Source organism: Epinephelus fuscoguttatus, linkage group LG21 (assembly GCF_011397635.1).
Source record: "Epinephelus fuscoguttatus linkage group LG21, E.fuscoguttatus.final_Chr_v1".
In the NCBI taxonomy this organism is placed as follows: Eukaryota; Metazoa; Chordata; class Actinopteri; order Perciformes; family Serranidae; genus Epinephelus; species Epinephelus fuscoguttatus.
Genome location: NC_064772.1, coordinates 26234682 through 26259579, shown reverse-complemented (window position 1 = coordinate 26259579; position 24898 = coordinate 26234682). Strand labels below are relative to the sequence as shown.

At 40.9% G+C, this 24898-nt stretch overlaps 1 protein-coding gene across 1 annotated transcript in view; it reads left to right on the top strand.

Moving 5' to 3' along the window:
* The first annotated feature begins 14246 nt into the window (after window positions 1–14246).
* zfhx4 (zinc finger homeobox 4) overlaps window positions 14247–24898 on the top strand; it is a 327312-nt gene continuing 316660 nt past the window's right edge. The window contains exon 1 of the mRNA XM_049564704.1: window positions 14247–14303. The gene's annotated coding sequence lies outside the window, so the exon portion shown is untranslated. The remainder of the gene's footprint in view (window positions 14304–24898) is intronic.

Below are 24898 nucleotides of genomic sequence, written 5' to 3'. Positions count from 1 at the left end.
ATGTGCTCCAGACAAAAGAGCAGCCAGAAAGGGTTTATTTGACTGGTTGCAGCTTCCTTGTACAGGTTGAGCGTCACACCCACTGATAATTAATTATTATGTGGTTTGTTTGTTTGTTACTTATTGAATTTCCCCTTGGGGATGAATAAAGTTATTCTTATGTTTCCCAGAATCTAATGACTGATTCAGTTGAAAGTGCATTGGTGTGTGTCTGTGTATGTATGTATTATAATAGTTCCTTTAATGTGTGTATTATCTATTAAGTACTTTTAGACCGATGTTAATTTACATGAAACAAAACAAAAAAACCACAGTAATGCACTCAGAGAGAATCACTTAAATATTGGCTAAAAGGTCTTTGAAAAATACAGCATAATTACTACAGTATAGATAAGACCGTATTTTCTATTCATGTGCCACGCATCAAATGCAGAAGGGTGATGTTCAGTGTTTTCATTATAATCATCACACCCATCTTTACTTTTTTTGCAGCAGGCACGACGCCTTTACAGATGATTCCAGTGCTGCACTATATCACTGTAAAATAACAGCGGGTAGTTTTAACATGTTTCAAAGCTCACATGGGTAAACGAAAGTCGCAGCCACTATACAGACTGATAGAAAACCACAATGTATTAATTACATTTTTACATGCATTTTTACAGGTTTCCCACATTTAGCTCCTGAGAGCGTACTGATAATGTGTCTACAACAACATAACAGCTGCAATACATCCACAGTGGAATACCAAAATACAGACACTTGCATGTTGTCCATTTGTAAGTAAGTAAGTATAATTTAATGCTTTCATATATGTTTGAAATGGTTCCCATGTCCTGTAAAATTTACCACCCAGCATACACCTTATTTTCTCCAGTTTTAGTAAACTCAGAAGATCTTGAGAAGGTAATCCATGCTTTCATTTCCTCACTGTGAAACGACTGCAACTCACTGTATTCAGGGTTGAGCCAAAAAGCCATCTCACGACTTTTGCTTGTGCAAAATGCAGCTAGAAAACTCAAAACTAAAGGTGACCAGGCTTTTGCAGTCAAGGCCCCTCAGCTCTGGAACTCCCTGCCAGAGGATCTGAGACGTCTTTCAAATCACTTCTTAAAATGTATCTGTTTTAGCACACTGCTTATTTTATATATGTCTCATTTGATTATTTCTATTGTTTTTATCTTGGGTTGTCATCAGTTATTGTACTCTTTGATTCTGTATTACTCAAATTGTTTGATTTGTTGTACCCCAGCACAATTTATGGGTCAATTAGTTACCAGTCAGTGACAGCATTTTATCTTTAATCTATTTTTTTGTTCTTTGTATTTTCTTTAAATTGCCTCATTTTATTTGCTTGAATTCTTGCTTGTTTTTATCCAGGATCAACCGTGTAAAACACTTTGTAACTTTGCTTTGAAAAGCGCTTCATAAATAAAGTTTATTATTATAAGATCACCAGCCCACTGGACATGTGTGGGAGGCACCTTATGCTTCCACTTCATAAGTATGAGTTGTCTAGCAATTAAAGAGGCAAAGGTAACAGCATTGGAATAGTGTCTAGGAAGAATAGTGTCTAGGAAGAGGTATGTTCTCTGGAACTACTCTGAAAATTGCAGTTACTGGGGAAGGGGTAAATTTGACTCTGAAAACCTCAGAAAATGTATTAAATATCCAATAGTCCAATAATTATTAAGATTTGGACAAGTCCAGGATGTATGAATGAGGCATCCTGTTACTGTTCTTATCTTCTTTATCCCAGGATAAATCTTGGTGGACTTTTCTTTGGATAGATGAAGGCGGTGCAACACCTTGAATTGTAGGAGGCATCCAGACACTCTATAAACCAACAAAATAATATGCCAGGACCAAGAATCCCTAATGTGTTTGAGTTTGGATTTGGTTTGGGTGTCTACATTTTATAAGCACTCAGCTGACTAATAGACAAAGGCTGCTCTGTTTTAGTGTCAGGAAATAAACAGAGCATGCAGTATGGAAATACATAGCGTTCATGTGACGTCACTATGCAAACTTCCCACTGAAAACAAAGCAGCCAGTGTAAAAGTCATGTGACCATGTCACCCATAACTGATAAACAGAGATAACATTCATCTGAAAGCAGAACTATTTCAACTGAAAATCAAACATTATCAGATACAGTGCTGCTGCTGGAACTGGCTGGATGTGTGTGTCCAGAACAGGACATATGAGTGAGAGGAAATGGTTGTCTTATTCCTTAAATAACTGACTGGTTAAAAAAGTATGCAACAACTTGGAGCAAATAAGTCTGACATATTATTGCACTATGTGACCTATAATATTCATGTCAGTAGTGCTTTTAAACAATAACAAAGGCACAACGTGGCCATGTCTGTGCGTATACTTAAATTTACTTTGGGTATGCCTTAAATAGGCATGTTAGGTAAAGTTCATGGGGATGATAGGAGCCTATCTCAGCTGATATTAGGCGAGAGGCGGGGTACACCCTAGAAAGGTTTCCAGACTATCATAGGGTTGACACATAGAGACAGACAACCAGTCACACTCACATTCACACCTTGGGGCAATTTAAAGTCACTAATTTACCCGATCTGCATGTCTCCGGACTGGAAGCCGGAGGACCCGGAGAAAGGGGGCCTCACAATCCCCCATTGTATGCTTCATTCCAGTAGAACCCTCTAAAGCCCTTTTTACATAGAGATCAGGCCGCTATGAATTGCTATTTTCACACAGAACCAAACAACGGCAGCATAATCCTGCTCCAGTGTGTGATACTGAATAGCAGTTGCCTCTAGTGTGACATACACTGATCAGCCAAAACATTAAAACCACTGACAGGTGAAGTGAATAACTTTGATTATTTTGTTCCAATTGTTCTGCTGGGAAACCTTTGGTTCTGGCATTCATGTGGATACCACCTGACATGTTCCACCCACTCAAACACCAGGTCCCAATCTGCTCAAGGATTTTTGTGATGTGCCAGTACCCCAGATGTACCCCTAATCCAAGGTGGGGCTTCCTTGGATCGGACTTGGCTCTGACCTGTCGAGGCATGGGCAGATGCATTTAGTCCAGTGGGTTGTGAGGTGGGTTAATGGCACGTGCCACAGATGCTCATTCAGATTGGGATCTGGGGAGTTTGGAGGCCAGGTTGACACTTTGAGGTCTTTGTCACATTCCTTGGGCCATTCCTGAGCCATGTTTGCAGTGTGGAGTACTGTTGCCGTGAGGGGGGGTACTTGGTCTGCAATGGTGTTTGAGTGGGTGAAACATGTCAGGTGGTATCCACATGAATGCCAGGACCAAAGGTTTCCCAGCAGAACAATGCATTGGAACAAAATAATCAAAGTTATTCACTTCACCTGTCACTGGTTTTAATGTTTTGGCTGATCGGTGTATAATATAGCATATATATATAGGCAACGTTTTTTTTATAAGCAACAACAAAGGCATAACATGACACTAATAGTCATTCACTTTCTCTGTTGTGCGGCAGCTGATCTTGACCTTTGCTCTGCGGGTAAAGAGCTCCCGGACCTCATTGTTTTCCCAGTTTGCAGACATTTTCACCCTCAGTACTACCTCTTTGAGTTAGCCGCTAACTGCTAACAGCTGCTTTTTTTAATCTCACATGCACACAAAACATCACACCCATCCTGTCCATGGTCTTGTCCCGCCACCTGTCCTGTTTGTACAGACACCGTTTCACCTCCCTTGGCGGCTTAAAGGTAATAGAATGTTGAGGCAGCATGCAGCGCCATATTCGTGCCTTGAGCAGGCAGTGATAAAGGGGCTTTAGCTTTTGATTCGCAGAGTGGATCTTTAGAAAGCTATGCAGCAGAAAACAAATCAGTATCTTAACAACAGCTTTGGCATAAAATCAAACAGCAGATTTTTGGACCACGTACTTTAAGTGATACATAAATGTGTTTTTCATCTAGTTATAGTCTATCTTTGTCATTTTGGCATGTTGCTTGAAAGGGTTAAACATCCACAGCCGTTTGCTGAGTTCATTGTTCTGTTACAAGTACAGTTCCACATAACCCACAGATGTAATGAATACAATTAAGCTGCAGTTCATTACAACTTAAGATTCACTCAGGAATGCCAAGGACTGCATGATTCATCCTGCAATTATCATACACTACACTTATGAAGTCAATACAACCAAATGTGCAGCAGGTTAATTTTATACCTGACAAAAAGCGACACCTTGTGGCAGTTGTGTCATTTTAGCAATACACAACAGTTGGGTTTACAGGGTAAGACCAATTAAATTAAGAACTCCAGTATGTTATTTCCATCACCCAAGGAAGTTCAATAGATATTTGTGAACATGAGCTACTCTCTGTCAAAGCCACAAACCAGAGAAGTAAGTCTCAAATTTGTGATGTCATAGGGTATAAAGTCTGGAGCTGCTTCATAGAGAATGAATGGGAGACTAATTTTGTGAAGCCATAGAAGATTTTTTTAATTATACCCAAATGAGCTTGATTGCACTGTGGTGCTCTCAGTTCATCAGTGTCATCTATAACATCTTTTACAATTCTTGGTGGCTCAGCCCCGGACTTTGCACATGATGAGTAACATTACAGTCTTGATTTTTAAGTTTTAACCACTGGTTTTTACCTTCTTTCATTCCTCCTGTACATTTTTATCCTATTTTATTTATTTATTTATTTATTTACTCTCAAATCGAACAAATCAGATTCTTCCATGAGAATTTCCCCCCAGGTTTTCAAATTAGCAGTTGAGATTTTTTACATATTATCCCAACCTTCGTCTGAAATTTCTACAATGAGTTCTTTCTCCCATTTCACCCTGATATATTTGGTTGAATGTTTGTCATTTGTGTTCAGTCCTTGATATAATGCCGAAATTATTCTTATGTTTTCCTGATATGCTTTAATTATGATTTGGAAGAATCTGATTCAATTTCCATTTTGTAATAGTCCCTTAATTGAAGGTATCTACTGTACAAAAATTATGCGTTCCCAATTCGTATTTTCCTCAGCTAGTATTCCCATGCTCTACAGATTACACCCAGCAGCTATTGTATTTATATAAGCTGTGGCTTTAAGCAGTGTTGCTGACACTGTTGTGGGAGGACGGGGTTAAAAAATAAGCAAATGACCCCACATTCCCAAACGTTTTCCCAGGACTTTGATGGAGATGTTCCTTTGTCCCCTATTTGCCTGTGCAAACCATTTAGTACTGTTCGTCTTGGTTTCCACAGGGACTCCTTTTTGTTTTCATTGCTTCACTTATGCGATACACACGGTTAATATGTTGATGTTGGCGCTCAGCTGTGGTTGAGTTCTCAGGGGTGAAAAATAGCCTGAAGTGCCAACCAAGATGTTAAATGTTTGCTTAAATCATATTGTCTGTCTAAAAGTGTTCTGATAGCAACCAGAAAAGCTGAACTTTTAAACTCCACAAAAACGAGAATAATATATGTGTACTTTTTCAGCTTGAGACATGTTTGTGGTCGATGTTTGAAAGACAGGATAGTGAAGAGGAACTGTTTTACAATAGCAAGACATTAAACAGGCAATGACTTTAAAAAAATTGGTGTAAGACGTTGGTGCAAACAGAGATGTATTGAGAACTTCAGTGACCAAACCACCAGTGGGCACACATTGGGCTATGTTGGAGCCACGGTAACATTCTTTGTGTTTGTTTAGATTCATGTTTGTGAGAACAGATGTAGTTTTGTTGTTTGTACACAAGGTGGCGCACTAGAACAGGAAACACAGGTAATATAGGTAAGGCGCAGGTGATGAGCAGCAGGTGTGTGACAGCGTAAGCAAACAGTCTTTTGACCGTGTTAAGATTCACAGCATGAGGACTTTGGAGCATGGAAACTGGAATTGATCAATGGAGACTTGGACACTGAACTATGGAATGGACACAAACCTGTAGTTGACTCAGAAACTATGGAAACCGTGAGATGGGCCCCCACACTCAGAGAAACCGGATGAATTGGTGGTTTATTGTTGTTGCCCAGAACAAAGTCCAAAAAGTTCTCCCTGTTCACCCCTCAGAGACTTTAAATGTGAGGGTTTTTATTGAACGACTCCACAGGTTAGTTGTTGAGAGGACCATGTGCAGTTGTACAGCAAGTGTACTTGTACGTATGATGAGTGCAATCTTCTTTATCACCACTAGAGGGTACAAGCGTATCACCAATAAAGAAAAGCCATACTGTATCAGGGGGAAAGTTTTTTTCTGAGATTACAGACTCGGCATGACTGTGTAGGATCCTGTACATCCCCCAACGCACACACAAACACACACACACGCACATATTACATGTCTGCCTGTGTGCATTAATGAGTGTGTTTATGCATGTTACTGTACATGTGTGTCTCTTTCTGCTTTCTGTTCTTAACCGCACACATTTGGATAACTGTGCTGCTGTTTGTAGAGAAATCTGATCCTGAGGCCTCTATAGATGGAATCCAGCATTGGTTTCAAAATTTTAATAGAATTCTTTTTTTCTTTCTTTTCTTTTTTTTTTTTTTTTTTACACACACACACCCCCTCCCGCTTTCCCTTTTGCTTATTTTTGCTGCTCCCACCAACTCGAGTTTCAGAACAAAAAAAAAGCGATGCTTACCGAGACACATTTGTGACCAGAGCAGTGAGCGTGTTGGATGGACATCCAACCCAAACTGAGCTAACAAGACCGGTAAACCCCTGCTGATTTAGCCACACAAGCCTCTGCTGGCACTGTGGCATCCCTTTGGAGGTGGGCGGGACTGCTTTTTTTGGACCCACATTTTACTTAGCATGCATGCTTGTGGTGTCAGAGCGACATTTATGGAAGACCTGTATAATTTCTTAATTAAATAGATGAGCAGGATGTTGAAACAAGTGCTTTTCTTTACGCTCTGTTGAGAAGTTCAGACGACGGATCCAAGATTTGTATGAGCTCTGCGGTGGTGAAACAGAGTTATTTTCCCAGGCTTTTGTCAAACAGTAGTTCTTTAGTGCCTCATGAGTGGGATTTAGTGAATTGGTATGGAATCGTGTGATAATTACCTTAATAGCACAGCACACCACATGCATGCAGATACTGCTCCTTTCTGCAGATACATGGACTTTCTCACACTCAGTGGACTTTCACATGGGTCACACTCAATCTATTTGATACTGAAATTATTGGAAATAGCTCTGGTCTTTCCACAAGAGTGCCAAGAATAGAACAACAATAGCAGATCTGTGGTGGAAAAGACACAAGGCATTATTTAACAATGTGTGTGTAACATGTTTTTGTTGTGTAAAATGTCAAAGTCCTTTCTGGCTTAGTATAGATCTTCAGAAAATACCCATAGCTTGCAAAGAGCTGGACAACAAACCCCCACCATTTGAAAATTTGAATACACTGCATAGATGCATTTACTGCAGTCATATGATGTGAACACACACAGACACACACACACTCACACACACACACACACACACACACACACACACACACACACACACACACACACACACGCATTTATACTCAACCACAGCTCTTAAAACAGCCCTAGTTACAGCCTAGAGAACTCAGCAGTTTAGTGAAACATGATGCCCAGACCATAAAAGTGTGTTTGTGTGTGTGCATGTGTGTGTGTGTGTGTGAGTGTGTGTGTGTAGTTTTGAGTGGTCTCAGCTGTGTGGGACACACTGCAATGACAGCCAATCAGAGCTAATTCAGAATCAGAGTGGTTTTGACGGCTCCATGGTCTACCCGGGGGAACAAAGCAGTTTGTGTGTGTGTGTGTGTGTGTGTGTGTGTGTGTGTGAGTGTGTGAGTGTGTGTATGTGCACACACCTCTCAACCTTACTCTGCACTCCACCTGCTTCTCATTGCTCAAATGGTCTGACAAAATCTGTTTTATGATATATTCAGCAGTTGTGCTCCGAAGCTTTTATTCCCCAGCCGCAAAACGATGGAAATGTATGAAAGTTATTTGAATTGAAAATAATCAAATACATTAATTTAAATGCTTTTTTGTCTCTTTCTAGAGAACACTTGCTGCTTGTTAAGCCTCCATCTCGTGTATACAACACATAGTTTCCCAGTATCAGTTTAAATGTGACATTTTCCCCCTTGGTGATCAGCTACCTTTAATGCTGTTTCTCCCTGCCATGTGCAGACTAATTCTTGACTGAATGAAAGAGATGAGACACCTCCGACTCCAAATTTCCTCCTCCCATCATTTTTCTTCACTGTTCTGAAAACAAGGAAAGTTGGTATCACAGCATGTAGTTCTATTCAAAGGCCACCACACCTGCAGTGTTTAGAATACAGTTATTTTTCATACTACTGTTGGGTTAGTTACCCAAACTAACATGGTTGCAATGTGTTATATGTAAGTTACACTCACTGGCCACTTTATTAGAACACCTGTACAACGGTCTGTTAATGCAAGTAGCTAATCAGCCAATCACGTGGCAGCAACTCAATGCATTTAGGCACATGGTCAAGACGATCTGCTGAAGTTCAAACCGAGCATCAGAATGAGGAACAAAGGTGATTTAAGTGACTTTGAACGTGGCATGGTTGTTGGTGCCAGATGGGCTGATCTGTCGGAAACTGCTGATCTACTGGGATTTTCACACACAACCATCTCTAGGGTGTTTACAGAGGATGGTCCGTTGATGCCAGAGGTCAGAGGAGAATGGCCAGACTGGTTCAAGATGATAGAAAGGCAACAGTAACTCAAATAACCACTGGTCACAACCAAGGTCTGCAGAAGACCATCTCTGAACCAACAACACGTCCAACCTTGAAGCAGATGGGCTACAGCAGCAGAAGACCACACCAGGTGCCACTCCTGTCAGCTAACAACAGGAAACTGAGGCTACAGTTCACACAGGTTCACCAAAACTGGACAATAGAAGATTGGAAAAACGTTGCCTGGTCTGATGAGTCTCAATTTAGGGTCAGAATTTGATGTAAACAACGTGAAAGCATGGATCCATCCTGCCTTGTATCAATGGTTCAGGCCGATATTTTCTCGGCACACTTTGGGCCCCTTAGTACCAACTGAGCATGGTTTAAACACCACAGCCTACCTGAGTATTGTTGCTGACCGTGTCTATCCCTTTATGACCACAGTGTACCCATCTTCTGATGGCTACTTCCAGCAGGATAACGCACCATGTCACAAAGCTCAAATCATCTCAAACTGGTTTCTTGAACATGACAATGAGTTCACTGTACTCCAATGGCCTCCACAGTCACCACATCTCAATCCAATAGAGCACCTTTGGGATGTGGTGGAATGGGAGAGTCGCATCATATATGTGTCAAACATTAATATTCCTTAGGTATGCAGGGTACACATTTTGAGCAGAGACACAACCTCTGGAATATCTTTGCCATTAAGGACTCTACTAGAATTTCAGGTTAAGTGCCTTGCTCGAGAGAAGTATTCTTCCAGTATCCTGTCCAGGTACTTGACAGAGCAGTTTTGTGGTCACAACTCTGCCACTCCAACCTTCAGGCCACAACCATTTGCAGTGTTTAAAAGAGAGCTGAGTTGGCAACTTCAGTTCTTCAAAAGTTGGAGAAACATCAGCCTCGAGTCACAGGGCTGGGGGCGAGAACCCAGCGAAGGAGAAACGACAAGCACCATCCTCTGCTCCCCTTATCATCCATCGCTCTCGTTTTCTACGAGACGTGAGGCCGGCGTTCTTCCAATAGGCCCCGGGGCGATGTGTCAGTAGCAAGTGGAGAACGAAGGAGAAGCGCTCAATTAGGGCCCATTGACGTATGGTCTTCAGGCCTAACTATCTTTTTCTCACATTCTTGATAGGTGGCTCTGTAGAGGCTCACTCTCCCTCACTTGTTCGCTCAGTCACACACTTGCTACCTAGAACACCCACACACTAGCTGTCTCGCTCACTCACACACTTGTTCACTCATTTCCCTCTTCATTAACGCAGGTCCTTTCTATCTCAGGTAGATAGACTTCCATGCTCATTTATTCACCTGCCACCTTTTTAAAACGTGGTCCTTCTTATTTTCCCCTGCCGAATGGGAATATCTATTCAGCAACACTGTCCTTCACTGTGAATTTGATGTAATAGTTGCTGCTGACTTTATGTACACATAACACCGCTAATGTTTTTCACAGGTTATATGAAAAGTGTCACTGTATGCAAAGACAACAAATGGAGGCTTTGTTAAATATATATTTTTAAAAAAGCATTACTTTGCTAGGATAAGTATATGCTTCTGCAGCAAGCAGGAATTCTTCTGGCACTCCCATTAAAGGTCCAGTGTGTAGAACTTTGGGGCATCTATTGTCAGAAATGGAATTTAACTATGTTTTCATTAATTTATAATCTCCTGAAAATAAGAATCATTGTGTTTTTGTGACCCTAGAACGAGCATTTATATCCACAGACACAGCAGGTCCTCATTTACGGAGTCCGACATTCTACAGCCCAGAACGGACAAATGAAGCTCTAGTGAAAATTCAGTCAGGAAGGCAATACTTTTCATGCTCAGGCTGTAAGTTTCTTTCTCACCTTGCCATCCACTCTTTGCACACATGCTCACTCACTATCTGTACGTGTCATTGGCTGGGTAGGTCAGTTGAGTCATCAGCTGTTTCACACTCAACCAGTAGCACAGCGACGCACCTTCTCTGTCGGCCTATCATCCTACTGCTCCTCATTTTCAACATGGTCCTTTCTCCGCCGTAGTTCTGTTTCCGCTGCTGTTGACTGCGCCCTCCACCTCCCCATCACCTCTTAAGCCTGATTTATGGTCCTGCGTTAAATCAACGACGTACCTACGTCGTAGGGTACGTGGCTATGCAGGAGGCTCGCTGTAGCCCCTGGTGTAGCCTGACGTGCACCTCCCAAAAAATGTAACTACACGTCGAGGTGGCGCAGACCCAGCGCAGACTGAGAGACTGTGATTGGTTTGCTTGGTAGCAATGCATTTCTGGTTCCGTATTTCCAGATTGCGCCATCTCTGCCATCTTTAAACATCTTCTGCTGCGATGTAGATGTTGAAGTATTAACATACTTTCTTCGACATCCAACAACTCCAACTCCAGCAAGATTCTCTCTCTCTCTCGGTCGCTGTTGTTCACTGTGACACTGTGGAAAAGCCGGAAGCTAAACAAAGAATCAACTAGAGACGACGATAACCATTCAGGAAAGGAACGCAGCCCCCTACCGCTCTGGCGGTGAATTGCGCCGCGACGAAATGGAGTGATGGAGAAGTTCGAAGGGTTCACGACGGCGTCACTGCAACGACGTAGGTACGTCGTAGGTACGCCGCAGGACCATAAAACAGGCTTTAGTCTTTACGGGTTCACCAGCCACATCCGCCACAGCAGTCAGCAGCCTCAGAGTCGGCAGCCAGCACCACCATCAGTGTCTGGACTCCACGGGGGATTCATCCTGCTACAACTCAGATGTCCGTCGATCACAAAATACCTTCCTCTAGTATCCAAGCGCCAAAGACTTCAGTTAAATCCTAATCAGCACAAATCATCTGTTAGTCTGTACACTCACATTCTGTATTTAATATTATCTGAACTTAATTGCTCTGTCTTACCTGATTGAATTCAAACACTGGCTCTAGACAGGGCCATTTGCAATTTCGCATCGGCAACTGTAGTTCTCCTATGTCAGGGATTGGCAACCTTCACTATCAAAAGATCCATATTTGGCCAGAAACATATATAAAAAAATCTATCTGGAGGCGCAAAACATATTTGAGCCCTTTAATGAAGGTAACACAGCTCATTATGTGTAAGTAAGCCTATCAATATTACTACAGTTTTTCTCAATTGTTTACACGCAATTTTGAAAACAGGGGTCCTTTTTTCAAAATATTCACACAATTATCCAAACACCACACTCAATTTGCATAACTCCTAGATTGTTTGCAAAATGACACACTTCAGTCAAAGCATATACACATATTTATAAAAATGCTGTTTTGTTTTCATCTCACTAACAGTCTTCAAATGATCAGACACTATTGCAGTCAGTTACACACTACAGTGATCGGTACAAAATACATTTGTAAAAACCCCTATTTTAGGAAATAGCTGGTCTAGTGCTAGGCTTTTTTGCCACACATTTTTATGTAAGGGATAATTTAGATGACAAAAAGATATTGTCAAACCCACAACATTCTTCATGATTACTTTGAGGTATACAGAGAAAGTACACCAATACAACAAACAAACACAACACTGATTGCAGACTGCTGCAGACTGAAAATATTTATTTCTTACCATACTCAGTTACAGTAACAGATCAACAATGAAAATCAGAACAAAATAGTAGTTTTTCTTACTACTGTAAAGTGTAGACAAATAAATATTCCTCTATTGGGTTTAGGAATGGGGAGTATGGTGGAAGGTATAAGATTGCAAATTCAGGGTGCTCATGGAACCAATTGTGGACCAGAGCAGATCGATGGAAAGATACATTGTCGTACTGCATGTGGTCCACTTGGTTTACAGTAAGCACCTGTGTGCTTCCACACCAGGAGGATGTGATTATCCAATTTGTTCATTAATGTGGTCGTTGGCATGCAGGGGCTTTGTAATGAGAAGGAAGTAGCCTCACAATCCTTATCTGTGTCTAAGGTGTGATAATGCGTGTAGAGTTTTGCAAATCACTGTGTGTAATGTTTTGCAAAAAGTGTGAAGCTGAGTCTGTGCTTATTGTTGTGCAACTATGGACAGGTGTTTTGCTTCTTGAGTGTAAAGAGCTGTTAACTGTGTGAACATTTTCATTTTAGTGTGTAAACAACTGTAAAAAACTGTAATAGATCTAAATGAGCACTCATTAATATGTTTTACCACTAGGTGGCTCTATTTGCTACTTTTTGGTTACTATTTGATACTTTAACTTTGCATTTCCATTAAATAATATGTTTTGTGGCATTTATGAAAATATAGAAATAATAAGAAACGTTTGTGTTTTTTGTTAGTTTTGTCAGCTTTTTGTTAGTTTCACCAACAAAACACAAAACTGAACAACTGAAAAGTGCTTTGAAAGTACTTTGAAATACAGAAGCTATATTAAGAAGCTATACAGGCCTGTTTTGAGTCATCCCTGTGTTTGCGCAAAATAATGAATAACACAAAAAGATAAGAAATAAAACATACAGCTTTAAATACAATGAAAGTAAAATAAAAGGCCAGTTTAAATTTAGTTTTAAATTCACTCCTGTTTAGTGCGGAGTATTATTTCGTTGACGGCTTTACGTGCATGTATAAATAATGTTTCCTTTAATAATAAATAATAATGATAATAATTCACAACTACTTTGTGGTGGTTGTAGAATTTCGTAAAACAATTTCTTAGTGTAGTTCAAGTTGAATGGGAGGTAATTTGCCTATCAAGCTGTCAGACCTGGCAACCCTGGAGAGACGGCAACATGGAGGAGAGCTGCAAACAGTTAGCAGGAAAAACTAGTAAAAAGTGAGCCGACAAGAACTGACTGTAAGCACGGGAATCTGCAGTGTGTGGAGCTTTTGTTCAGTGATGTGAATGACTGCAAAAAAGACGTTTTTCCAAAGTGCCGTGCCGGAAGAACTGTGTGGACGGTTTACCCTGCTAGCATCTAGCTAGCTACTTTAGCAGCTCGTTAGCCGTTAGCTAGCTTCGCAGTTGCGTTTACGTTGGTCGGTGGATCAAGAGAGGATAACGCTACTTCAGAAGAGGACAACACAGCACTGCGGGACTCGTCCTTGGCCATTGTGTTTTTATTTTGGTATCGGACTTTGGATTTAAAACTGTTTTTTTTTCTGTGAAGGACCTCGTTAGGCAGCGGCCTCTGGGTTTACCGTGCTTAGGACGTTGCGGTGTCCCACGTTCTTGAACTCACCTGAGCTCCAACGTACACACTACATGGACTTTAACGGTAGCACATTTGTGGGACTACTTGTTTTATTATTCCGTAAGTTTTATTCACAACAGTTTGCTGATACATTGAAATGACAAACTTGTTTGGGTGCCTGGTTACTTTAAAGTGATATTGAATATTTTCCTCACACAGCAGTATCATATCGGCAAAAATATTTTAATACTTTAAGACCTATATCGACCGATATCGATGACGTGTCGATATTATCGTGCATCCCTACAGCAAAACAAAAAGGAGGAAATCACAAGCGACATGCAAACCTTTCTAAAGCATATAAACTTATTAACACTAATGGCATATGACGTTCCAGCGGGAAGCTTGGAAAGGTGGATTTTACCGACCTTAGAGGAACATCCTGCTGACAAGAATATCCAGCATAGGCCTACATCACTTCTTGAAGGTAAGGAACTCTGTATAAATTATTCCACGGGTCTTATTTGGACTCTTGCAGTGTAAGTCACTAGAAATACTCTCGTTCTGTGGATGTCTGTAAACACGCTGTCACGTTGATATAATATTTGTCATATTGCATAAGCTTTTCTTTTCTGGAGGATAATTTAATGACATTTGCATTGATTGGTTGCACTGACGGCTTTACAGTGCAAATACAGTGAGCTTCTCTCTTTTATATCAGATGCTGTTTCTACTGTATGTTACTTAGTTCTCTGTCTGCTCAGTGACCACTGGTTTTGTGTTGATCTAGGCCTATTACTCTGAAGCTTTTGCATAGCATTAAGATAAGCAAAGCCAACATGGTGTATGTTTTACAGCTGCTGTAGCTCTGACTGTCTTTATGGACAGTGTGAACGACTATGGAATTTCACACACAGTTACAAACAACTGCAGCACTCTGGAAGGCCTGGTACACCAGCAAACTGTCTCAGAAACCCATATATATCCATTGACATGTACAACGATACAGTACGGTCTACACTAAGCAGCCAGTATGCATCTGTTTCCTGTGCTCTAGTGCGCTGAAGTGCAATTGTGCGCCTTCACATTTTGTTGTCCAGAAGGGCAGCGCCACTACCTGTTATTCATGCACAGTCTGCCTGAATGATTGCTGCCCAGAAGCTTTCACCATGAAGTGCTTCAAGCGATTGGTCAATCCTAGGGATGGTAATTGATAGGATTTATTGATACCAATGTACCAATGCCATTATGGATTCTGCTTATTGGTTCAATTCTTTATGGATTCCCTCATTGATTCCTAATCAGTTTTCTGTGGACAGTACACAGGTTTTCAGCATCAACACAACTGCTGTATTATCTCTTAGCCTGAATACATTGTGGATGAAATTAGAGAGCATTTGTTTTGATTTAGCTTGTTTGGTGCTAATAGCATTATAACAAAGGATATATACTCCCAGTAAAGAGCAGCTGCTCGGTTAGGAGCAGTGGTACTCGTGTGTTAAGCGTGAAATACATGGTATTCCTGGAATTTATTATATACACCGATTAGCCAAAACATTTAAACCACTGACAGGTAAGGTTAATAGTATTGATCATGCATTGTTCTTCTGGGAAACATTGGGTTCTGGTCATCATGTGGATGGCACTTGACATGTACCACCTACCCAATAGAGGCTAATGTAAAGAACCTGACATTCGGTTGCACTCTTTGCCCAGATTCCCTCACTGATATCCCACTGACAAGGACATGTTCAGCCAGAGCTGCATTAATCTCACCTGAAACTATTTGTATAGTTGCCCTTCCTCTTCCACCTGCTCTGCAATGTCCTCTTCCTCTACCTTCAGGTCTTTGTGGATCTATTGTTTCAAACAGGTGAAATGACCCGTGGCCCTTTTTTCCATGTGGCTCTGATTGGTGTGTGAATAATTTTGACTCTGTGTTTCTACCCTGGTAATTGTGTTTTGACTGAGTTCCAGCTGTGATGACTTGAGTTAATGAATGCTAGTGCTCTCTAAATGGGCACATGGTGCAATCAGTGATAAGTGAATGGATTTGTTTGTAGAGTTTTTCACAAACAGTTCAGCAAATCTGAATGTCAAAGCAGGAAATAGTGTTTATAGGTTTGGGAAATGTGTCCCCCTTTTGGTAGATGGCATTATGGTTTAAGATTCTTAGTTAATAGGTCCAGTTATAGTGTGGAAGCAATCGTGGAAAACTGAAACAATAAAAAGACAAAGATATTTTAATTCTGGTTAGAATGTCCTTGTACAGGTGGTTTAAAACATTTTATAAGTGTTGTAGCTGACAATGTAAACAAAAGAAATAGAGAAAGGAAAAATCTCAATTGCGGTCAGTCCATTTAAGATGGACGGATGGCAAGACAACTTGTGTTTAAGGTGCATTGCCACACTCCCTCTACGGGTGTATGGGTGGTTTGATTATAGGGAGGATTTATTGAACATTTACTATATCTCTGTCGAGGATAATTATATGAAGATAATTATCGTTGTAGTTTTATCGCCCAACTCTAGCTCAAGGCATTGACCTGGCCTCCACACCTCCCAGATCCTAAACCCATCGACCTGTCAAGGCATGGACTCAGGACCTCTGGCGGTGTCCTGTTGAGTTGGGCACCAGGGCGTTGAAGGCATTCATTACTAGAGGTCGACCGATAGTGGATGTTTTATGGCCGATATAATAACGATAGTTTGGAGCAGGCGAAAACTGATAGCCACCTGACATGCTCAGAGTTGATTGAACTGACTCTGAACAGCTGTTCTGGAACCGCAAACTCAGAGTTTTCCATCTCAGCATTCATCAACTCAGAATTCAGGGTTAGACTCAGAGTTTGTTAAACCTGCTTTCTGGAATGGACCCCAGGAGGCCACATAAAGGTGGCTCTGTACACACAACAAATTGCTCTGTCCACGGTCCTGAAATTTTTACGACTGCTATCCACACACTGAAATAACACCTTTCCTGGCCTGACACAAACAAGATATTTATTAGTCAATTTATCACTAATGATACACACCATGAAATGCACGGAAAAGTAATGACTGCACTTGAACAGTTTAAGAATAACGTTACCCATGGCCATTAGCCACAATCGGTGCCCCGATGAATTGGTCGACCTCTGTTGATTACACGTCGCTCATTCTGAAATTATAGAGATATTACAACTTGAGTCCTGTGGGTTGCGAGGTTGGCTACCCACCAATGCTCGAGAGGATTGCTATCTAGGGAATTTGGAAGCCAGGTCGACACCTTGAGCCCTTTGTCACATTCCACAGGCCACTTCTGAGCAGTTGTTGTGGTGTGACATGGCACTGAATGGAGGTGTGTGCAAAAATAGTGCTGTATCTAACTTGGAGTATTAGTTGTCCACACATGTAAAACCTTTCATAAAGAACAGTAGAGAAATGGAAAATGTAAAAATACAACTTATTTTAACTTATATTCTACGACTTAAGGTTCATGTCACTAAATATGGGCTGTGGCTCGTTCATTGTTCTTTGCTGCTTCTGATGTGTTGCAGTAACTGTGCAGACTCTACAAGCACACTTGTAATGCATCTCTGAGGAGCCGGGTATCTGTCTTAGCTTTGTGTTTTACTGCGCTGAATTAATTCTAATAATTAATGGAAAATGTTCTGCACCGTTAAGAATCACTGTCAATCCTCGAATCATCTCTGAGCAGAAGAAGGAGAAATTCAGTCTCTTACCTCCATTACTCCTCCTCTTCTCCCCCTGCTTGTTCTTCTTCTCCCCTCTCCCTACCTCCTTCCTCTTGACATGTGTCACATTTTGGGCTTCTGCTCTCGAGGGATAAATGCCAGATTACATGGTGTAGTATTTTTATCCGTAGTACATTAACCGGCGGAGCTTACAGCATCAAAGCTTGGAGGAGATCATCACACAAGCACGCACACACACACGCACAGTGACACACACACACACTCACATCAGAACTGAAACGGAGAGTGTAAAGTGCCTGCTTTGATCTCTCCCTTCCTCCTATTCCTAATTACCCTAGTGACACACATACATGCAAACACACACAATGTACAGATGCCCTAGCATGTGCTCACACGCGCACACAAAGACATGAATACGTTCTGGGAATCCATGAAATCTAAATCCATGAAAAATGGTGAATTAGATGTCAAATGTTCATCTGCCAAAACCTGAACAAAAGCGGCTTGCAAAGCGCGTGATTACACATTGCTCATTCTGAAATTGTGGGGATCTTACAACTACCTTCACTTGAAATGCAGAAAATCAGGAGCTGATAGAGCTGTAAGATATCCATAGCTTGTAGCCTCTTGAATCAGCGCCTTTATTTTTTCCACACAAACTCGGTGAAGTCATGTACAACCCCTTTGGTATTCAATACAAGTGACATTGTTCTATTCTTAGTAGATATGTGACGGCAGCAGAGAGCATTTAGGAGATGGCATGAGGCTCCATTGATAGAAACATCTTTGAAACTGTATATGGTGGCTAAGTTTAATCATCAGTGATCAATTTCCATACAGTCTTCCCCCAGTTTGTTTCAAGTTTCCATTTGTTTTACCAGTAAAACATAATTGACTTATAACAATATCAACTGGAAAAATAGCGAAGCAGTGACACAATCCATGTAGAAAATGATATGATGGCAACACCCTCGCTCTGCCAAAACCCAAACACATCATTACTGTGATATTCTAGATAATTTCCAGCATCGCTCATACCCAAAACACGAGCCAAATCTTATTACTCACTTTGTAAACTCTCCTGCACTAATACTGCTTATTCTCCGGTCATGGTTTGACTAGATACTGAAGATGATTGTATACGTTGTTAAACTACATTTGTGATTGTTACTGTAGCGCTCCAAAACTTTCAATCACACAGAGAAAACACACATGTTCGTCCAAGTATTGCCTACACACACATGCATAAACACACAAAAGCAGGTAGTGTATGCTCTGACTAAGACGGGATAGTCTGGAGTCCCACTGTGGGCTTTAGATTCAGTATTTCTGCCCATCATAAAAACAATCCAAAATTATCCTCTCACTTGTTTTGCCTGACACAAACTTGCATATGAAGCAGGTTGAAGGTTTGACAATACTGTATAGTTACAGACTAGCAGCATGTTAGCAGAGCAGCAGCTTCAGTCCTCTGTCTGTCCACAGGATGCATTCAGGCACAGTACTGAGGTATATGTCATCTGCATTTTGGCAGCACTAAGGGCCCAATACTCAAATACTGTAGTTACAAAGTGTAAGACGGTGTAAGATGGAAGAAGATAGAGTTGAAGCTTAAGACTGTGCTTCAGGATGTGTTTACACCCGTATAGTGCGAGTTGAATTCCAGCCATTATGCTGATAGCTGGATTTATTAAAATAGGAGTGTATCTGTTTGTCAGATGTGTGAGAGATGGGTGACTGAAAAACTTGGCTGAAACTCCCTCTGTGTAAACAACGTAAGAGGGAAACTGAGAAATTTAGCAAGAAGTTTGAAAATATAAACAAATTCAAAGTTAAAAAAAAATTAGAATATTATTAAAAGACTTATCCTCTTGAGGGCCGCGGAGGGGCTGGAGCCTATCCCAGCTGACACTGGGTGAGAGGCAGGGTACACCCTGGACAGGTCGCCAGACTATCGCAGGACTGACATATAGAGACAGACAACCATTCACACCTACGGACAATTTAGAGTCACCAATTAACCTATCCCCAATCTGCATGTCTTTGGTCTGTGGGAGGAAGCCGGAGTACCCAGAGAAATCCCACGCTGACACGGGGAGAACATGCAAACTCCGCACAGAAGGGCTCCCACACCCGGGATCGAACCAGGAACCCTCTTGGTGTGAGGCGACAGTGCTAACCACTACACCACCGTGCCACCGTGAAAGGGTCATTTTAATCCAAAATAAAAACTACATAGTTTCCCTCTTACCTGTAGTGGTATTTATAAATCTAGATTGTTTTGGTGTGAGTTGCCGAGTGTTGGAGAGTTTGGCCATAGAGATGTCTGCCTTCCCTTGAATATGAAGAGTACCCAAAGAGTAGTGTCAAAGTCAAGAGGGCTCACTCTGCAGCAAAATCTGGGGACCAAAACATCTTGAGAAGCATGCTGCACAGCACAAAGTACTGTAGATATTATCTGATGAATAACTGAATAAAAACCAAGCAGAGAGCAGTTCAATAAACAAACTAGACACACTGGTTAGACACAATGAAAAGAAGAATACGTCTCCCTCCCCAGTGCTTGAAACTGCTCACCAGCTATTAGCTCATCTCATTCAAGTACCGAGAGTTTCTCACTAGCTCATCGGTTGCCAGCAGGACCCGACGAAGGCCATTCAGCCCGCTGAGAACGCTGCCTTGTTGACCTTTGGGTGCCGTCAACTGATCAATGAGAGGATATTTTGCTCTGTTTCCACCACTGTTGCCAGATGTGTGAAGAGCCTCACCCTACTTCATGAGGTCATTTGGGAGAGCTTGGAATGGTGAGGAGAGGGTTTGCACCGTGTGTGTGTGTGCATGTGGTGCATTCAGGATTGAAACTGTGTGTGTGTGTGTGTGAGTGTATGTTGACGGTAGGGATTAGTTGCTTGTGGGGGAGATGTGGCATGAGTTGTTGAGAGGCTGAATTGGCCCTACTGTGCATGGTGTTTAGGTGCAATCAATAAGGATATATTCATTGAGTGCCTCACTTCAGGCTCGTGTGCCTTATTCAATAACAGGTGGAGATATTCACTATTGAGTGTGTCTGTCAGATTATGTGTGTCTCTCTTTAGTGGTGAATAAGTGTGGTCCTGATTAGTTTATAACCCCAAGGAGGGAACCCCTATCCTCCACTTTGACCTTTGAACCTTTGAGGTCGACTCCTGTATTACTTCAGGCCTCATGTAAGGAAATTAAATTTTATTTATATATCACCTTTCAAAGTTGAGGTTACAGAGTGCTGTGCCAAAGGAAAGAGGTTAAAAGACCATAGGATGAGAATAACACAAATGTTACAACATCAGGAGAAAACTTAAACAAAGAAACAAACAAACCAACAAACAAAGAACAGCATTACATTACAAGCATAAAACTCTCAAAAACATAAAGGTCCTAAGCTGTGACTTACCGACCTGACCCCTGGGGGGCAGTGCTGGCCTGTGGCATAGGCAGTATGGGCGAATGCTAAAGGCGCCATCATCCATAGGGGGCGCCACAAATGGGGGAAGAAAAAAAATCTAAATGTTTATCTTTTACTGTCTTTTTTTACTAATGCTATTCCTACTATTATTTTGAAATATTACATAAGGCCACAACAACATAACTACGTAGCAAAGGTTATGTTAAAGGTTGTTTTATAAATGTGTATTATTGAATTTGTGCTCATTCAAACAGAAAGACTGTTAATTTATTTTTTTATAGTGCAGCTTTCTGTGTAAATAACAACAAAAAACAAAAGGAACACCAATATAAAAACACTGGTATTGGCTATTGGCAAATTTGTTATTTTAATCATTGGTATTTCAGTGCTAGGGCTGCCACTACCTGGGGGAAGACTGCTCCACAACCTGGGACCCAGCACAGCAAACGCACAGAGCTGAGACCTGATCTGGGGCAGAAACCAGCACTTCAGTTTCAGTTACTTCAGTTAGTGTGATTTAACTGAAGGGAATATTAAGACATCTAGTTGTAGGCCCTAATAAATCATGAAGCATTGTTTCTGAATGTTAATGTGATTCATTATTCTGTTAATTATTAAAAGGTTACACTGGATGACGGATTATGGAAAAATTATCTGTTATGCACCACAGTCAAGTAGTACTAAAGCGATTAGTTAATTAATCAATTAGTTGATCAACAGAAACTGATTTAATAACTGATTAATTGTTCATTAAAAGTCATTTATGAAGCAAAACTGACGAACATTCTGTGCTTTTGGGGCCGTACACATGCTGCGTCTTAAACTGCCTGGAAGTTTGCCTACTGTTGGGGTTTTTTTTTTTGTGCCAGTTTTCAAGAGCACGGCGGCAGGTTGCGTCTGAAGTTGCTAAGCAACCTTAACAAGCATCGTATAGCCCATTTACCTGAAACCCTGAGTGCAGAGCTGATCTTCTTCCAGGAGCTGTTTATAAGTGTGTAGGCCTATTGTCTGTGGGACAGATGTAAAGCTCTGGGTAGCCCTGCACTAACATGATCAGCTTTTCTGTGTTTGCCACAGACTGATGTTTATGGAAGAAGGGAAAGATGGCTGTCGGCTTGGATTGGTTGTTCCTCATCACATGACATGCGGTGCTGCGTTCTAAGAGTTTGAGCACGGCTGCCATGCGTCTACATTGAAAACAATGAATTTGAGGGTGCAAAAAATGCTGCATGTGTACGGCCCCCTTGTTTGTTTTTATATAATTTTAGATTAGATATCGTTGATTGTTGGACAGACAAAACAAGAAACTTGAAGACATCACCTTTGGCCATTTATTTTAACAGGTCATAGAAAAAATAATCCAACACATTAATCAATGATAAAGATCATCGTTACTTGCAAAACCACAGTTAAGTTTGAAGACCTATTTTGCTTCACATATTTTGAGAGGACACACTTGTTAAAAGATGAAAGTGTCAGATTACTGCTGTTTTCTGTATATGTGGTTTTTTTCTTTGGGTAAATGAGTCGTTTGAGGTTGAGTGGAGTGTTAATGTCTGTCTCTGTTTCTCTGTGTGGGGTACATACTCCCACCAGGGGTGGCTGACAAGAGATGACTGTGGCTTACCACACACTGAGAGAGCTGCTCTTCTTTAATCCCCCTCCCTCTCTTTCTCTCTGTGTTTCACTCTCCCCCATCTTAATTTCTCTCAACCCTGACACGTAAAAGCCTCCTCTCCCATCTTAACCACCAAGCTAATCCTTCAGCAGGTTTTTTGGGGGGTATCACGCTGTTTTGGGGCTCTTCTACTGACACAACGGTTTAGTATCATAATGGCTTGCAAACACCTGTCCAATTAGGCTGATTGTGATGCACCTCAAACTAGTCGACGGATCCTGCAGCGTGGCACAGAGATTTAGCAAAACACGCTAAATACTTCTGCTCTAGAGGGATGTTTTTGCAGTTTTGTGACAAATGTCTTTCTGTAAATCCAGGTTTAGTGAAAGGTAATTGAGGGGACTTGAAGAGTCAGTTGTCAGAAAAGGACAAAAGTCTTTCCACTAAATTTAAGTTCCAACGTCAGATTACTTTGTGTCACAAAAGTGGTGAGAATTACAGGTTGTCCAAGGTTTAAGGGATGCTTTTTTGATATATTTTTTTTTCTTAACACTTAACAGAGTTGAATTCAAACATGTCTAAAGTTAAAGTGGTGCTCTGGCTTTTATTAAAAAGTAGCAAAAGGGGAGGCGACAGGATAAGAAGTGGCAGACAGAGTATATTTAGTAACAGATGATCACTCAGTTTAAGAAATTCATACTTTAGGTTTTTAACAACATTTTGTATCCATATTGATTCTGTGTAGACTTGGCAAATTACAAAGGGGTTGTGATTTGATCAGTGCAAAGTTGGTCCACTTGTGTGGGATATTTAGGGGCTAGCACTGGGTGGCATTGCATTCAAGGACAGAATGTTCAATAAATCAAGCTGGGTTCCTGTGTAGCTTAAAGAAAACTCAACTCTGCAAGTGGTCCACCCCTGGCACTATTACCTGCCTCAGAGTAGTTTTCAGTAAAAGCACACCCCTCACTTGCAAGTAAAACTATACCACAAAATTAGATTCACATGCAATTACTAGAGGTCAATCTTAGATTACACAGGTCTCTCCAAGATTAAAGATAAGTGGATCGTTATCAGCATATCATTAGGACAAAGTGAAGCTGCTTCACTCACAGTGCATGACAGCATCCTTGGCAGTTTTCTGAAGGAATGTCTCAGGGTTATGTTTTATTATTTTTTTTTACCTTTGGGATGACTTATACTAGATATAACAGCTCCAAATCAATGTTGCACCCTTTCTTTTTGTCACCGAAATCAGAAATGAATCACCAAAAGTTCATTGTGTGCTGAAGTTCAGCGTGTGCACTCAATGGTTTGTCCATGTCTTAAGAGATGATAGTAATACAAGGAAAGCTATCTACACGTCTCTATTGTATATAAAATGTTTTTGTGGTTTATAGATATATTGATAAAACTTAAAAAAAATGTACCTCATATTTCAGAGGTCATAGTCATTGCAGGAGAATTTTTTTTTTTGTTTTTTTTTTACAAACAGTAGAGAGTGTGAATTTATGAATTTTAGGGTAAAAAAAAACATGTATGGCTGCTCACCGGTCATCGGCTGCCTGACGACATTTTGACTGGGTCTACTGGCCAAGGATCAACTTCGAATTGGGACAGAATTTTTGAAATCTTAAAGGGGACCTTTTATGCTTATCTTATTTTCTGTCATATATATGTATAATGCTCCAAGGTTAGACGTTCATATTAAACATGGCCAAAGTTTCAAATGCTAAGGTAAAAATGTATGAAAAAGTAATCCCTGTGAGCAAAAACCTTAGGCTTCAGACCATTCTGAACTGCTTTTATATTTGGTCTACAAGATGACGTCAGATTGTAGTTTCTTTATAGGCGCTGTAATTCAAGTGTTAACATTAAATAGCCTATACTGCCACATGAAGCTACATGCTAACATCAGGGAAACATGTAATCTTGGTTGCTGATGTTGTTCATTTCTCCCCAGTTTCAGGTCATACATCCTACTGGGACATGTCTGGTTGTGTTGTAAAGCTTTTATTGTTGATCACAGTAGAAAGCAACGCTATTCCCGTTAGTCTTTCTTCGGCTGCAGTGAAGATGCAGAGATTCCGAAATGCAGAAGACCCGAAAACACTGACCAATCAGAGCAGACTGGGCTATTCCAGAAGTGTATCATCACTATGCAGCAACTCTCTGTACTTCTGTTCTGATTTCCAGCTTTTCAGGCTGATTGTGTGGCTGAATATAATTTGTAGCTTCTTGAATATGAATGAGGATAGTCATAGTGAGATACTGGCTACAGGTGCATTTGTAGTAGTGATGAAACTGCAAAAAACAGAAATAAA